The following is a 17,912-nucleotide window of genomic DNA, read 5'->3' as shown; positions in this document are numbered from 1 at the left end:
AAAAAAAAAAAGAAAAAAACCGCTCGTGTAGCCGTACCTCTCCAAGGTGTGCTTTAATCTAGCAGAAATGCAACTTTGTAAGCTTTGCGACTTCAGTTGCAGCGTGTGGCTCAGCGCAGTGCTGGGGTGTGCTGCCTTTCCCCGCCGCGTTTTGCGCCGAACAGTTCCGCGCACTTCACAGCTGTGCTCGGGGGCAGCCTCCCCTGTACGCGGTGTTTGAGGTGGAGGTGGGGGCAGCTCCGGGCCCACCTGCGCGGGGCGGGGAGGCACTGCTGCCCCGCTGGTGTCGGTGTCTTCAAAAATACCCTCTCCCAGAGCGCTTCTCTGTAACTCGAAGCAGTTAATCTGTGGTAGCACCGCTTTTCCGTTAGAAAACACCCGTAGCGTTTCCCGTGCGCTCAACCTTATGAATTACACTTAGAGGTGTCGGATACGTTTGCCATCACCCTCGCTGCAGAACGGAGCTGTGCAACCTGAGCAATTTCTTTAATGTTTGAGGTCTATGATACACCGGTAGTTATCCCCGGGTGCCGGCGCCGTCCCAGGGCGAGGGTGTTCAGGGCGTGGGTTCCCCGACAGCCTTTGGGGCTCCGCGGCCCCGGCTGAGTTAAGGACTCGGAAACCTCGGCCCTGCGGGACCGGCGGAACGTGACAAGGGAGAGCAACGGGAACAGGGTACCGGCCTCGGAGAGGTGGGCAGATGCGAGCGCCCGGCGTGAGAAAAGTTACGGGGCCGCTCCGGGCCGGGGGCCGCCGGGCGGCTGGGAGGCGAGCGGCTGCGGCTCCGGGCTCCGCCTGGGCCGGGCGTCGTGGGGGCCGGGGCCGCGGCTCTCTTCCCCGGGCCGTGCTTCCACGCGTGCGGACGGGGACACGAGGCGGGCGCGCGCCCGCTGCCTCGGCCTCCGTGAGGGAAGGTGCGATGGAGCCGGGCAAGTTCATCAGCGCCTGCAATCGGCGGCCCGCGAGCCGCCCTCACCGGGCCAGGGGGGCGCGAGGAGCCTCTCATCAGTGGCGGGCGGGCGGCCCCGGGTTTCAATCGCGCCCGGCGTGGGACCGCCCGCCGCCCCCCCAGAGCTCTGCCACGCCGCGAGTGGGTGCGGGCGCGGCTCCGCCCCCGGCCCTCCCCGCCCGTCGCGGCGCCGCGGCCCCTCGCCCTGCCCTCCCGCGGCCCGGCTCCGGCGGGAGGAGGCGGGCGCAGGAGCTCCGCGGGGCGCGCAGGCCCCCGCGGCGGGGGCGCGGGCGGTGACTCGCGGCCCTCCCTCCGGCCGGCCCCTGGCCCTCCCCCCGCCTGCCTCTCTCCGCTCCCGCCCGCCCGGCCTGACAAAGTGCTGCCGAGCGCCGCTCTTCCCCGCGCCGCTGCCCGGGCGCGGAGGCGGCGAGCTCGCGGCGCGCACGCGGGAAGAGCTGCTCTCTGCTCCGGAGTCGCTCTCGCGCCCGCCGCCCTCGGGCTCGCGACGTGCGCGGACGACGGCGGTTGACGCACCCGTTCGCCGCCGCGGTGAAGGAGGCGCGGCGGAGCGGCCGCAGGTACGGGGGGCAGCGCGGGGCGGGGGTGGCGGGTGCCGGGCGATGGGCTCCGCCGAAGGCGTGGAGGAAAGCCCGGCTCGGGCCCGCCGATCGCGGGGAGAGGGCTGCGCTGCTCCCCGGGCTCCTGAGCTCTCGGGGGGGGGCTGAAAGCGGCGGCGCTTCTGGTTGGCGAGAGCGGGGAGAGGTGGGAGGCTCGCCGGGGAAGTTTGCGGCGGGCGGGTAACTTAGTTCCCGCGAGCCGGGCGCGAGTGCGTGGTTCTGCCCGTCCCCGTGCTCCTCTGTGGGCGCCGCGTGCCGGGGCTGCTCTTGTGGGAGCGCTGCGCCTTTGGATGTCTCGGGGAGAGGCGAGTCGTCGTGCGCAGGGAACGCGGGTGTCCGGAGCGGATGAAGCCGCTTCGGGAGGCTCCGGCTGCTCTGGGCTTCTCGATTTGGTCGTTTTCCCCCGACTTGGAGATACGGAGCGGCGTCGTTGGTGGTGGGGCTTAAAAGTTTTATGTTGCGAAGTTGCTTTAAAGCAAAGTAATGTAGCGAGATAAAACACAGGCGCAGACGCTTTTATGTGCCCGCACGCTGTTAAAAGTTTCAACAGGAGCTATTTCTGTAAGATGTATCGTTCTGGGCTCATCTAAATTTCCAGGTTAAAAATAGTTGTTTGCCTTTTTTTTTTTTTTTTTTTTTTTTTTTTAATAAGGCAACTTTAGCAGCTCTATTTTTGTGCTTCCTAAATGTGACGTGCCCTTCCCAGCCAGCCCTCCTGTGTGGATGCCTGTGCAATTCGATGTGGCCGCTACCTGTTCCATTGCATGTATGCCTCCTCTTATGAAGTATTTTGCATTGTTGTGTTGAGGAGTTAAAGGAATATTTCTCTGTCCTAGAACTTAGCAAAGAGCCTAGGAAAGAGCATGCAGAAGTATTGTGCTCCTATGCTCGGTTATGATACAGAAGAGTTAACTGTAAACCACTTAATGATGAAATGATGAAATTTCTGAGATGCCCTTTCCTTCTGAAATAATGTAAGCATTATTCAGAATTATTGGTATCTCCATATCCAGGAGATTGGCTTCAAATTGCATATAAGGGAAGATTTTCATAAAGTGTAATTCTTTCTAATGTAAGAATAGTTAGCAAGAAATGGACCTAAGAAGGTATGAAGGTATATAGAAAATATATCACTTCAATTTCAGGAGAAGATTCTTTTTTACCCAACCCCTTATATTGTAATTCCTGCCTTAAGTGTTTTGGGGATTGCTGGGATATTTTCAATGGTATGACAGATCAGGGCAGAAGGAAAAACCATCGGCACTGAAGTATTGGGTGTATACCTCTGATTAAAAAGTAGAATCAAATGAGTATGTGAGCAAACATTGACCTGAAAGGCATTGTTTGGTAGGAGAAATACTTGACTGCACTAAGAAGGTTCTTTTCATATTTATTGGAGAGAAAAAAAAATCCAGAGTAACATCTCTAATCCAGTTAGCAAGTTAAGACTGGTACTTCAGTCAAATCTCTTTGAGCCAGCAGTAATTATTTTCTGTTCAAATGGAAAAAGGATTTAGTAGTAGAAACTGGATTTAAAGTTGCAAATCAATCCACAAATTAAACCCTCGGTTTTGATATGACCCCACTAAAATATGAAGAAATGCAGTAATAATCAGTGGGAAAGTCTGTTCATTGCTGCCCCTGCGGTCTGCCAGGGTGAAGGCTGAGATCCTGAGCACCTCCAGCCCCAGCTGCACTCAGAGAGGCTGGTGCTGAGCCCCAGGGGTGGCTGCGGGCACTGCTGTCAGCTCCCCTCTGTTTGGGATTAGGCCCAGCAGCACCTTGGAGGAGCAGGTGCTGCTTGTGGGGCCTTAAAAGGGAGCTCCAGAGAGCTGTGTGGGGCTTCAGATCGGGAGCATTCTGTGTTATAGAGTGATGTTGGGTGTACTGCGCATCGATCCTTGAATTTCTGTTCCAGAACTGAGTGCATGGCGGCGTGCAGAAGGATACACTAAATGCCTAAACAGAATTCTTAACGTATTTTTGCGGGATAATTGTGTTGCATTTCTTGAAGACTTGCAGAGGCGGGTTTGAACTACGGCGCTATGCACTAGAGATTATTAATCTGATTAATCTACGTCACGTTTTTCTTGGTATTACTTATTTATTTTTAAGAATAGCTTTATAACTGCCTCTATTGAGCAAACTCATGCAAACTCTTTGATAGTGGCTCTATTTGAGCAGCTGTTGCAATAACGTTCATTTTGAAACACGAAAACACTCCTGCACGTTGTTGCAGTTGATACTGCACAAAAAATTATCAGGGATAATTTTAGTGCATTCCATGAGAAGCTTTGGTGTGACTTAATGATCTTCTCGGGATGAAGTAAGTTCTTTCAGGATGTTTGCGCATAATCCCTGTTTGTCTGCTGAGAGTGTCTTGGAATCGAGTGTGTTCACTTAATGATAGCGCAGTACGATTTGCGAAGAGTTGTAGTGTGTGGTGAAATGAGCTCCGAGGTGGGGTATGTACTCCCGCCAGCCAGTTCAGCAATTCAAAAAAGCCAACCAAACACAAAGTGATTTCATTTTCTGAGGTTGCAGAGGCTTTGAAGAGTACTGTTGTGAAAACGCGCGCTTTAACAACCTTTCCTTTTCTTCATTCTAAAGCTGATTAATTGCTGTGTCTTATAAAACCTGATTTATTTGATACTTTTTTCATACCAAGCATTACCATTATGAAGCTCTTCTTATAATTGAGATTAATGTTTCTGAGCAAAGGAGTGGTTTGGAGGGCTGCATTCATTTTGAGTGCTGTTCTAATCAATTTCAGATAGAGCATTTCACAATGTATCAGTCTGCATCCAAACCTGCCTTATTATGTAGAATTAACTTGTTAGTGATTGATAGCAAGCCTGCTCCATCTTTAGGAGTGATTTGTTTCAAAACAAGTGTTATGGCTTCCAGCAGTTTGGGCGCAGGGTCAGTCTGCGGCCTGAATGAAGCTCCACAGAGCCATTAGGGCCGACTGATGTGCTTTCCTGGAAACCAGAAGCACACCTACCTCAAGTGGAGCTCCTTCATCTGCTGCATTGGTCTCTGTGTGCAGCCTGGGCTGCTTGCACGCGTGGAGCGTCTCCGTGCAGCGCTGCAGCCTGACAGTGGGTGGATGCTATGTTTCTTTGGAGAATGATTAGCTTCCCTCTTGGAATCAAAACTTTGGAGGTGAGTCCCAGACAGCAAGGTGCGCCTCTACTGCACCTACACCTGCACTGGTAATGAAAGATTGGTTTATTCTTTTTCTCTCTTTTAAAAGCAGCAGAGATGGTACTTGTTTTGATAATTGCTGGAATATGTGCATGTTCCTCTCTCTTTGCACCTTCTGGTCTCTGCTTCACCACCATTTCGTTCTTAACCAATGGTGTATGGCCCCACGTTCCTGATGAGCATAAGGCATATATATTTAAAGTTTAGGAAAAACTAATTTTTGGATAGGGGGAGGAAAATCCACCCCCCCCCCCCCCCTTTTTTTTTTTTTTTTAATTAAAAAAAAATTAATTTAAAAAACGTAAGAAAAAAATGAGTAAAAAAGGAAATGTTTGGAGAGGGGGAAAAAGTGGGAAACCTGTAAAACAGTAAACCTGGTCCTCAAGAGGTTTATGCATGTGCGTATATTACCAGTATAATGATTTCACTGTAAATTATAGTTATTTCAGTATTTCATGCTAATTGTATTCATTAGTTTCTATAAGTTTGCATATTGAGTAAATTACATGAGTCTCTTACTTTAAATGTGCTTGTAGACAGTATATGGCAGGTTGTAGCTGGAGCTCTGTGAAGAAATATTTCCAGCCTTACGCAGATTAGATGCTAATAAAATTACTAAATATTTACAAATAGCAATCTCTGAGTTCACCACACCACTTATCTCAGTCTTTTGCTGTGGTAGAGCCGCTGTATCACTACGGTTTCATTTTAAGGCTGTAGCAGAAATAGCTGCTGCTGATTTAATGCGAAGGAAATCTTTAGAACGTATTCCAAGACAAAGATTTTAGCACAGTCTGTATCACAGACATGTCTGCCTTCTTAGGTGCACTTCTGTTTGCGTGGCATTCATCCTACAGTACACTTCTGTTGTAAAACATGTTTTTTGCAAAGATGATGCAGAAGTGATACAAGTAATTTAAGACAAACTGTTCTGTGTGATGTGGGTCTTGCAAAGGAGTAGATATGCTTTTCTCATCTAATTCAAATCCAGTGTAGAAGTTGAAGGCTAGCTGACCTAATTATTTTAAATTTTGTGTCTTTTATCTAGCTCATTTTGGGTTTGTTGATTCCTGATGCGTATGTTTGTGTCTGCAAGAAATTAATTGTAAACACGAGTAGAAAAATAAAAATAGAGGAGGGAAATGCTAAAGTAGAAATTGGAAAATACTTACCAAATTCAGCACCAGTTAATGTACCTCTGAAGTCAGTGAAGTTCCAGGAGTGCTCTGTTCTGCTGGAGTGGGGGACTGAGCTCTCTTTGTGTTAGGATCTCTTCATATAGTGCTTGAATGTTATAGTTGTAGTAGCAACTTTAATTGGGTTTTACGGTAGACATGAATGCAAATGCAGTCTTCACATATGAAAGGAAACAGAACCAGTTTTCAACATGAGAAAAGATGTTAAATTATTTTTGTTAAGTTTGCCATGTTTTGTTTTCTATTTTTCTTAGGGCATTTCTGGTAAATGTTTAAAATAAGAATGTTGTGTTAGCTGTGAATTATAATTGGATATATATGATTGTGTTTTCTGCTGTTGGTTTCTTTTGTTTGTTTGTTTTTGTTGGGTCCCTGTCAAAGCACTAGAATGGCTGCAGAAATTTATAGTGCAAAGCATATTTACCAATTTTGTCCATTTACTCTTAAAATAATTTATTTCAAGAGGAAGTACATATTTCTATAAAGGCAGACTATAGTCTTGTGGGGGAAGAAAAGCAAATCAAGTTGTTGTTCCTTTTTTGCCCCCTTGGAGTGTCATGCAAATGTGTATTTTAAGCTTCCCAGTGAAATTACCACTTCAGGAGGGAAAGTTACAATATGCTGCTATGTATATGGTAGTGTTTATCATCCAGACAGAAAGGAAAAGGGATTTTCCTGTCACAAATTTGCCTGAAATTACTTTTAGAGGTCCATTTCCTTTGATACAGAGATGTGAGTTGTTTTTAACAGTTAATACATCTTCCGAGCCTATCAAGTTAAATAGAAAATACTAATGTTTAGCCACAGTTCCCAATTCATACATGACCTCTACAGCTGTATTTTTGCATCTAAATTACAGAACTGTAAAATGGCAGTTTATAAAATTTAAGATATTACAACTTTAATTTTATCCATGCCAGCATAGAAAAATGTTCAGGAAAATGACAAATATTAATGTAAAATCTCTGTTGATATGAAACCTGAAACGTGTCATATTGAAATCAATACTGCTGTTGGTGTTATTTTCCAAGAATGTGTTGAATTTCTAATAGTGTTTTTGACAGCAGTTAAGCCAAAATACAAAGGAATGAATGTGTTTTATTTCCATACTTGAGTCTTGACAGTTTCTGCTGTCTTAAGAAATCTCCTGCCAATGCTAAAATTGGTGCAATATAGATTTCAAATATTTTTCTTGGCAGGAATTGTAATAGTAACTGTATGTTGGAATTTTTAGAGGGAAGCAAAAAAGAAAATGTAAACAGCACGTCATTTAGCACAATGCAACAATAGTTTCTTCAGTCCTTAAAGCTTTTGGTACGCGTTGTCTGGGTCGTGGCGTGGGTGACTGCAGTGGTTGGAGAAATCGGAGAAATCGTCATCACTAATAAGTGTTACTTTAGATTAGCAAATGAAGGCCTGCAGCGTCCTTCAAAGGCCTCATCCATTCTCATTGTAATTCTTTGAACGTTTGTTCGGCCTTTCTATAGAAATCACAGTGAAACTTCATGCTTGTAGTGCCACAGAAGCGGAGTGACCAGAGCTTGTCCTGAGAAGCTTGTCAGATAGTGACAGGAGCAGCAACGCGGCTGTAGCGCAGAAATATCAGATGTTACTTGTCACAGCTTTGCAAATTGTCCATTTAGTTAAATCTCTCTTTCTGGTGGTGTAATGCTTATGAGACTAATGAGTTCTGAGTAGCTTCAGAAAAGTAAACAGTATCACCGTTGTCTAGCAGAAAATCCGAAGCCAGATTGTTTTGCTAATCATTCTCATGCCAGTTCTGCCACTGTCTGTGCGCTGAGAAGGCTGGGGTAGGCGGAGTACTTTTGTTGAATGAATGGCAGCATGTAAATGCGTGAAGCCAGGACATGCCCAGCTATACGCAAAGCCTCAAAGGAGACATTGTTATTTACCTTGTAGGTGACCAAGCGCGGGGCCTATACTCAGGGCAGATTTCCCTTTAAATTTCAATTTTCCTTAACTCCCCTGCTCTGTGAACAGTTTACCTCTTCCCTGTTATAAAATATACAGCTAATTGGAAGGGGCTTTTGTGCCCCTGGAAAGCACTGTGGCTCTCAGACGTTTTGTGCTTTCCATTGAAAGGGGAAAACTCCGCCTGTTAGCGATCTTGGCAAGGCAGAAAATAATTCCTGTTGTTAAATCAGTTTTTCCTTGGAAAGACGTCCTTTATTCATACTGAATGCATCAAGTGCTCACTGGCTGCCCAGTTCCCCAAAGGGACAGCCTGGGTTTCTGGGTGGGTAGGCCAAGCTCGGACTTACGCCATGGTGTCTGAGGGGAAGCTGGGTGCTGTGGCTGAGCTGCTGGCACAAAGGGGCTTCTGGTGGTGGGCATTTGGGTGCTGCTTCATTGGAAAGAAAATGTCATCAAAAGCCTGATGCTCAGTCGGCAGCTGCTGAACTCTGCTTGCTTGCTGTTCATCTCATTGCAGAAGACAAATGACTGAGGTTCAACGAAACGCATTTTGGGAGCACGGAGTGTTCGAGCCTATGTTTGAGAAGTGAGAGGGATAGGCTTCCAGACATATCTTTGAATTTCATTTCTTTTCATTCATAGCTCGTTGGAAAATTAAGTCTTTGGGCAAGGGAGTCCTTCAGCACAACGGCTTTCTCTCTTTTATTTTGAGCATGGTTTGACGCCACTGTTATGTGTTGCATGTAGCAAGGATTCTTTCATAGCTTTTTATGTCTTGCTATGTGCTTGCAGTTGTAATACACAACATTTGTAATTGTTAAATCTTCAGAAGTAGTAATTTAATTTTGATATAAATTGCTGGCAGGTGAAGGAGAAGGTTTCCTGGTGCTTTTATGTATGTGCGTGCACTTGAACGTGTTGACCATTCAGTACAGTTGTTTAACTTGGTAAGCACTACAGACCAAAATTATATTTCATATATGTTGTATTGGAAGATTTTTTTAAATTATTTCTTTTTCCAGTTTGACAACTGCAGAAACACATTACTTGTGGCTGAGGCCATGATGTTGTGAAATGGCCAACCCCTGAAACTCAAAAGTCTTTGGTGACATTTCCATGAGCGCTGGGAGTAGAAATGTTCCTTGTCTCTCTGAAAGTTTGTAGTTGTTTTCTGTACTATCAGGACCTGAAATAACAACCTTTTAACAAAATTCTCATGTTTTTGGCATGTTTTCACCTTTCACATATTTTACCCAGACAGTGAAAGTTAGCAACTTGTCTGAGTATGTGATACCCCAGAGAGTAATAAGTGGTCAGTGAAGTTCGGTTTTCATTTTTTTCTCAAATGAAGAGTATCTTAGAAGGAAAATGGAATGTCTACTCCTACTTTGCATGAAATAGTTGTAAATACATTCAGAAATGTGCAAGTGGCTTAAAAATGTGTAGTTGTTTATTCTTCTGTTAACTTTAAGTTAATTACGGGATGATACTAGGGTAATGATAAAAAATGTTAACAGTTGTAATGATATGTTTAAGAACAATGCAGTCATTAAATTTAGTAAACTGAGTATGTGGACCTCATAAATAAATGCTGAAATATAATACAAAACTCACCATGACCAAATTAATTAGTATGTTTAATCTAGTGGATTCCAGCTAGGCTGCATAGAATATGGACATGTATTTAATTTCTAAATTTAATATTAGCAGCATAAGTCAACTCTCACTTACTCGGAGCAGAATTAGTAATAGAATAATAGAAATTTAATATCTTCTAGTGTTTTACATCACTTTTTTTTTCTAACAAGATGTTTTAACTCCATTAGGCAGAGATTTTAAACACTCACTTATAAAAGACCTGAGGAGTGTTATGATGTTCCCCACTACCTTCTCCATTATATGTCATCATCAGAAGGTAGAATTCTTCAGGTCCAAAATTACAGTCTCGTTCACTCAAAATGACAACGCTCATTCAAATTCTTTCAGCAATCTTTTGCAGAGTATTTTGTATTTTCTAACCTGATGGAAACTTTTCTTTGGTTGCTTTGCTGTGGTTGTTATTTGTATCAAGTTCTGTTTATCTGGGGGAGAGTAAATGTCATCTCAATTTTACTTTTGAAAACCTTATTTTTCAAATAAACCTGAAAATGCAATGGTATTTTATTTAAATATTTTTACCAGTGAATAATCCTTTATTTTTTATTTTTATTTTCTCTCCTTAAATTGAAAATATCATGCTGTTTATTGTGTGAGTTAAAGAGCAACATTTTGCTTTGCAGTGCAGATTTTTTTCAGTTTAGTGTCCTGAATTCTTAAGTGTGAATTCCGGACAGAAATAGGAAAGAGAGTGGTTTTGATGTGTTTGTTATTGAGCCTAATTCTGCAAATCTCCTAAATCTGTTTAGTTAGTAGGCCCAGTGACTTCAATAAGATTGTGTAGTGAATAGGCATTGTGCCTGTGATCAGTGCAGCTTGTTGCTTCCATAGGATATTCTGCTCAAGATGAGGAGGGTCGGGGAATAATCATTGTGATTTTTTTCCTGGGCATGGCTCTGCAGTTTAAGCTAGGGATGTATTCTTGAGACTATTCCCAGCAAGTGCTTTGGTTGTTGCTTCCCAGTTCAGATGTTAAAACTGTTTACCAGCACAGACCTGATTTAATTACCCCTGTTTTGAGCATGAGTTTGGACAAGATGACCTCCAGAAGTCCTTTCCAGACAACATGAGCCTGTGCTTCTGTGCTTGCTGGCTACACTCTTTGCAGTCTTTCTTGGGGATGCTGGATTTACTAGTTCAGGCGTCACACTGGAGTTCACTGTTGCTGATGCTAGTTCCGCGATTCCATTTGCGAGAGTAGTTTGGTTTAATGGACTCAGAATCTAAACCATAGTTTTCCTCGTTTAATCAGGTACAATTAACTGATTTATTTATTATTATTATTATTATTATTATTATTATTTGTAATTTGTCATTCTTTATCCACCTTCCTTATATAAGATCGTTGTAACTCACCGGGTGGATTTCTAAGAACGGGTGAGCCCAGTGAGGACCTCCTGGATTTGAAACTCCGAGGTATTTCAGGAAAAGAGGTATTTCACTTCTAGGCAGTTAGCTTTCTGTCGTATGCAGAAATTGCAAGGACTGCACAAAAATGCCCATTTTTTTCAGCTCTTATTTCAAACTCCTGAATCGTTGTTAAATAAGTTGCCCTGTGTTAAGTACTTGATAAAATTATTTCAAATATTATTGAAAACTAGTTTAACTTTAGTATACATGCCTGCTAACTATTGCACAGTGCTAACCTGACAATTTTAGTTGTTTGTATTACATTTTAGATATGCAGTAATAAGCATTACTGTTCATGGGCAGTGTGATGTATGGAATACAGATAAACAGCTTTTTTCTGACTTCTTGAGAGTAGATGATTATATCTCAGTATGAGGATCTTGAATCTAGGAAATTTTTTTATGCAGTTTGTTGCTCTTGTTCATTCTGTAATAGGTGACAGTACTACTTTTGCTGTTTTTTTAACATTGACAAAAGGAATAAAAAGGCAAGAGTTAAACAACTAGTTTTCGGATCTTTACGTCAAGCTAGAGAGATGCTGCTTTTATATCGCATATAATGTTTAAACTGAAGCTGCAATGTCTCATACACGTTGTATGTAAGAACACTTACAATCTCCATATCAAACTGAAAGCGGACTTGAACGACAGTTAGATGCCCGAGATAGAAAAACAGTGTGGGCTCTAGTTTACTGAACACAAGTAGTTCACCAAGGCTTGAAGAGTTCAGTGCCTTATGAGGCCCTTTTTTCGCAGTGCTTGAGTTTCATACCGAGCTAATGAAGGAAAATAAATGAAATAGTCTACAACGGATCTCCTCTGAGGTGAGGCACCTGAACAGGCTATCTTTGTGAAGGTCGTTATGACATGTCGTGACCTTCTCTCCCTCGCTTTGAAAGCTGGGCACTTGCTGCAGTAGCTCTGCTCTGTGAGAAGTGCGGACTTGGTTCCGTGACCTGAGCTTGGCAGCCAGGGTCTCACATGGAATGGCACTGACAGACACAAGAACATCACAAAAGCACAGGGCACTTTAAGGGTTTATTTACCTGGAGCTCAACTGCTTTCAGTTCTGCTTTATTTTTAATGTGACCACTGAAATCATGGGGTATGTATTTCCAAACTGTCATTTCATGATCAATTTGGAGGCCGAATATTGACTCTGTGTCTAAATGAGATTTTGTTTTTTTATGTTAAGATATGTAATCAGACCATTTAAAATCAATGTTGATTCAAATACACAAAAGAGCTTTCATAGGTTGATTTTTTTTTTTTTAAGCTCTGCCTTAGATTTGTACTTCAGAAAAAATCTTCATATACTATTTCATTATAAACAGATTAACTGACAAGCTCTGTATCTAGTGCTGCTGTGAATATTGTTGCTAAATACAATTTAGAAAATTGGAAAATGTGCAAAAAATTGGGTCAGATGCATTTAGGTATTAACTCTTCCGGCTTACTGATGTCTTCAAAACTGTAGGTAGAAAAAATCTGTAGGGTCTTTTCTTCTCTCATAATATTTCCAGCAAATTTAATATAATTTGTTTCGCACTTGCCATTGTTCCCAAAGGCTTGGTCTTGATATTTCTTTGTCCTCTTCTGCAGTGCCACTCTGGTGAGCATTTCACTCAGCCCTGTTACATTTCTCCCTGATGGCTGAAATCCCTTCTGGATACTGCTTTCTCCTACCAGAATATGGGTGATGAGACTTTTGTGTACTTTTGTGTACACGTGCACAAGCTGCTTGGTTCTTAAGCTCTTCATAACTGTCTTAAACAAGGCTTTGGCTTGGTTAACATATTAAGCTTTCACAGGCAGACTGTATTGCCTTTAAAAACAAAGAGCAAGCAGTTACATCTCATACCCTTTACAGCTCGTTCTTCAGCTCCTCTTGTCCTCTCCCTTGTACTATCTCAGCTGTTTGCTGAAAAAAAAAAAAAAAGGTAGCAAGATAGCACTCTTACTACATTCTCCTGATATAAATTAGAAACACCTATAGGAGAAAGGAAAATTCCTAGAAATGGCTTTGCAACTTTTTCCCTCTCTGTGATCTGCTTTGTTTCAGAGCTGCCATCACAGCAGAAAACTTTAAGGGCTAGGCGAGAGAAAACGTAAATAAAAGAGAGGAAACTGAAGTACGAGAGTGCCTTTTTTCTTTTTTCTTTCCCAGTAATGGTATGTGTGCATGCATACTGTAGAGCCACATGTTTCTTTTCATATATATCCCTTTTAAAAAAGGGAATGCAATGATACTGAGATTCCCCTGCTCTGTAATTGAATTGCAGTCATTCTCCGGGAGCGTAACCAGCAGCAGAACGGATGTTGCAGCAATCAGCAGTAGTTTAGTGAGAGCATGAGAGGGTTCCTACCCTTAGACTTGTATTTTTGTATGCCAATTTTTGTGGATTTGGTTTGTGTGTGTTTGTTTGTTCTGTATTTCTTAAAAAAAATCAAAACCTCCTCTCCCTGCCAAAAAAAAAAAAAAAAAAAAACCCGAAAACCAAAAAACCAAACAGATGTCAGCAGACAGCATTTGGTAGCACAGTTTCCTCAGAGTCTTTGCTGTTTGTTTAGGGCTGGTTGCAGCAGCAGAGATGCAACAGTTGATGCTAACCACCTATTTCTTGTTATAGACATCAATATGTTAAGGATGTATGGGTGTTTGCATATTTTAGCCCTACCTTTTATTACGAGCTGATGTGACAGTAGGTAATTCTATATTCAGTGATGGGCTTATTCCTTGCTGCAGCATTCAGGCAAGCACAGCTCAGTTCCTGTGGACACAGAAGCACTGATTTCTCCTGTTGTAGTAGTCCTGTTTTCCACAGAGTGCTTGAAGATTGGTTAGCCTGAAGGAGGGCAAAGAAGGGAATGCTTGTTTACAGCCTGGTGTTTAGAGCACACGTGCAAGAAGGGGAGAAACTTATATCTTCCTTTAGTCTGCTGGAAGTGTCCTTTTCCTTCATTTCTGTCAGTGCTCTGGTGCTGATGTGAGTACTGGTATGGTCTGGGGAATCAGCCTGAGTCTTTCTTTCCGAAAGACTGTTAGGAGTGCACACACACACACGTATTTTTATTTTTTTTTTTTTAGTAAGTATTTACTAGCTCAGTTTGCAGCCTGTCTCTCAGTTCGCAATACAGTTGCTAGTACTGGTGCACAGAGGGAAGGAATCAGTAGCCAAGCCTGGGAATAAGAAATCATTGAGAAGGTTGGGGATGCTTTTTAAAGTGATTATAAAGGATTAAAGTGAGCATGAAACTACGTCATAAATGCATTTGTAGTAAAATGCTAGGACAGGTAGAACTTGACTACTTCCTGCTTGTAAGGGGTGCTACCCTCTTCCTGGACTAAATCTGAGCTTAAGTGTATGCAGCCCTTTCTGTGTCTGACTTCTGCCTCTCCCTCTGGAGGAGCTGTTGTTAGTTTGAGCCTTGGCTCAGATCACAATCCTGGATCACTTAGGGCTTGTTTTGTATGTGCAAAAGGAAAAAAAAATAAAAATGAAAATATTTAAAAATGAAATATACTGGATTTAAAAAAAAAAAAAATCCAACATTCATTTCTCATATTGGCAGTGGCATAGTGTTTGCAATGTAATTTAGAATGTTATTCTCATGAGCACAGATGTCCTGGGATTGCTCTTACGACTCTTAAGAACACTGTGCAGATGTGTGCACTTGTCTTCCCCTGTAAGAGCAGGACAGCTGCTGCTGGGTAACTGTCACTGCAGACACTTTCAGCAGTTCATGAATAAAAGCTGCCAGTGGAGTTTAGTAGGTGTGATAAAACCCATGAAGTTTGCTCTTATTTTACAAATCCACACACAGAGGCAGTGAAAGATTATTTGCTCATTGTACCACAAGGGCCTATAGAATAGAGCCTTTACTCCTAGTTAGCCTGTACGGAAAGTAGCTTCTATTCTTTATATTCTTATTTTTGCTTTGTCCATTGTGTTGATTAATGCATTAATTTGTCTCTCAGCTTTCTGGCAGTGGTCCTGTATGCTTCTGTGAAAATGACAGTAATGTTGAGCTGTGTTTTCTAGTTGTTTGTCCTCAAATATGGCCACACTTGAAAGCTGAAGATGTTCTTTTCAATGTCTTCTGCCTTCGTTTGGTTGAAAATGACCCATCACTGCCATTTCCTCATTCCTGCATGGTTAAATTTCCTTGTGAAGATTTACTGAGTCTATTTGAAGAACTGAGACACTGAGTAACCACATTATGAATGTTTTTAAGTGACAATTTCAGCATCTCAGAAAGTTTAAAACTATGAGTTATTTTTTGCTGCCATCGGTGAAAACAGTGAATGTTTTAGGTGCAGATGTGTGTATGCGTGTTGGTAATGTAGACATGATGTTACAATAAGTAGTTTCAAAGAGTTCACACAAAGGTGCACAACATCTACATTCTGAATGTGAATATTTTTGGTTACAGACATTGCTTCTTTTTTAGGTATGTCACCTGATAAAACTGGGAACCAGAGATAGAAAAAAATAGTGGTGGTGAAGGGCGTATGAGAATTGCTCTGTAGCTGACTGTCACTGACTAAGAGCGTCCTGCAATTTGGGAAATAGAATTTGGGAAATAGAAGTCTGTTGTTTTGGTATTATGGAGCTGGTATCAGGCACTTGACTTTGCAGATTTGTATCAATCACAATGAAGATGGAGATATTCAAGACCCATCAGGACATCTACCTATGCAACCTATTGTAGACAAGCTGCTTCAACAGGGGCTTGAGCTTGATCATCTCTTGAGGTACCTTGCAACCCCTGCAATTCTGTGGTTCTGTAAAATGAGTATAAAATTTAACTTTACCCCACCTCTAGAAGTCTAAAAATCTGTATGAACAGGTGTGTGAACATACTTTTGCATGGCTTGTCATCTACTAGTGGTAAGAAATGAATTTTAATTTAAATATTATATTTTCAAAAAATTACTTATCTTTATGATAAGCTTAACTTTGCATTTGTAGTCAAAACTTCAGAGAATTTTGATGTCTCATAGTAAGCTCCTGGAAAATAGCCAGGATGGTAAAAGGCATCCTCAGTGCTTGGAACATAGAGCCCCCAAAGTCCCTGGTGCTTTTTACAGCTATGGACAGTTCACTTTAGCAGGGAGAACACTTTGCGTGTCGCCTTTCCTCCCATTTCAGTTATGCCATGTCCTTGCAGCAACTTGCTTCGGAAAGTAAATTTGGGGAAGTACGACTTGAAGCTGCCTTTAAGGAAGGGAAGCATTTCCCTGCAGTGAGCTGTGAGTCATGAGCTCTGCCTGTTGCTGTGGTCCCCACATTGCTGTACGGATGGTGCCAAACCAATGTGTTGTCCTCTAGAAAATGTCAGAAAAGGAAATCTCAGTTCTGAGAGATGTCCTTTGTCTCCTGGTGTCTGCTGGTCACTGGTGAGTTGCAGTAGGTGTCTTTCTGACTTGTCCGTAGTGATGGCTTGATTGTTTTGTGGCTCTTTTGGCTTAAATGTTGTAGGCTACTTTGGCTCATTATTATCTTGCTTTAAATCCTTGTTCCTTTCCCCCCCCCCCCTTTTTTTTTTTTTCTCATGTTGTTTTTTGTTTTCTCGTTTCCATGTGCACTTTCTGTTTTGAAGAGTCACAGAATGTCTGTGACCGTAGCATTTAGCATTCAGGACTGCTGAAATGTTTAATGCAACTTGTGTTTCTGAAGAGCGTGGGGTGCCTGGCGATCCCACACAGTTCTTACAGCAGTTATTTGTTGTCGGAGGGTTCTCAGTGGGACTCTAAGGCAGGAGGGCCTTATGATGCTTGCAGGCGGTCCCAGGACTGAGGGAGAAGCATGGTGGATGGAAACAGGGCTAATTGGCCAGCAGGGAGAGGCCTTGCTCCAGGTGTTGGTGCCAAGCAATTCTACCTGATTGGCTTTCAGGCTTTGCCAGCTTTGGAGAGTGGATGATTGTAGCTGCTGACAGCCATGTGAGCGGTAATGATCCAGCCCAGTCCCCAGGATTTTAATGAAATGGGAGAATTTCCTCCTGGGGTGAGGAATTGAGGTGTTAGCTAGCTGGCTGCTACAGTATCTCAGAAGTCTGAAGGTGAGAATATTTGCCAAATTGGTATTGCACACACATGTGAGTGCTTGGCTGTCAGTGCAGGCTGCTGTGTCCTTCTTAAGCAACGAGGGCATTTAGTTGGTGTGAAGGTAGACATATGCCTGTGAGGTCTGTGTCAGGATAACGAGTCCACTTGCACTAATATGTCTTCAGAAGCTGACCTAGTCTGAGCAGTGATGGCAGCGTGACCTTGTGAGCATTCATCTGCTCTAACTTTGATACAGGGGTCATTTGGTGTGCTGCTTTCTTCGTAAATCAGGTTGCCTCTGCCTTCTGCCGAGTCTACACTTTTCTGTTTCAAAATACTTTTTTTAATTTTTTTTTTTTTTTTTTTTTTTTTTTTTTAACCTTAGAATTGCAGAAATACAAAAGACACAGGGTTGTATTGGATTGGAAAATAAACAAAGCTAGTGTTCGTAAATAGCCAGCTTATTATGGTCTGTAGAATATTCTGTTACTAAGAAAATATCACTACTTATATAATTGCTTGCATGCTATATGAATAAGCCTATAAATATTTTAAGAGAAAACTAACAATTTTATAGATAAGTGTTCTGCTACTCTGCTATTCCGTCTCTCCTCTACGATCATTACTGTATGTTATAGTTGGGATACAGTATGGCAAATCTGCAAAAGAACTAGAGTTTCAAAGGAGTTAAGGCAAATTCATTTTCTATCATAGTGATTGTACTGCATATAGCATTTTGCCACAGGACAGTCTTCTCCCAGTGCAGGGCACTGAACAGCTTGCATCTGTGGGAATGTGGAGTCAAAATTGATGGAGCAGTCTGTTCCTGCTGATGTTCATTTTGATGCCCTAGAATACTGCTTTTGGCAGTGCTGCTGGAGCACACCCTGA

General features: G+C 42.7%; 1 protein-coding gene across 2 annotated transcripts in view; it reads left to right on the top strand.

The window, feature by feature from the left end:
• Window positions 1–17,912, top strand: part of TENM3 (teneurin transmembrane protein 3) — a 469,784-nt gene that overhangs the window by 70,667 nt on the left and 381,205 nt on the right. Inside the window, exon 1 of one of the 2 annotated variants that reach the window (XM_042870718.1) lies at window positions 1,478–1,527. The exons of the other annotated variant lie outside the window; for it this stretch is intronic. The gene's annotated coding sequence lies outside the window, so the exon portion shown is untranslated. Of the gene's footprint in view, window positions 1–1,477; window positions 1,528–17,912 lie in introns of those variants that run through there. 2 annotated transcript variants of the gene reach the window in all.

The sequence above is a fragment of the Lagopus leucura genome, unplaced genomic scaffold (assembly GCF_019238085.1).
Source record: "Lagopus leucura isolate 7727_CA_CO unplaced genomic scaffold, USGS_WTPT01 Super-Scaffold_100004, whole genome shotgun sequence".
Lineage (NCBI taxonomy): Eukaryota > Metazoa > Chordata > Aves > Galliformes > Phasianidae > Lagopus > Lagopus leucura.
The sequence above is the reverse complement of the archived record's forward strand: the minus strand, read 5'-3'. Positions and strand labels throughout refer to the sequence as shown.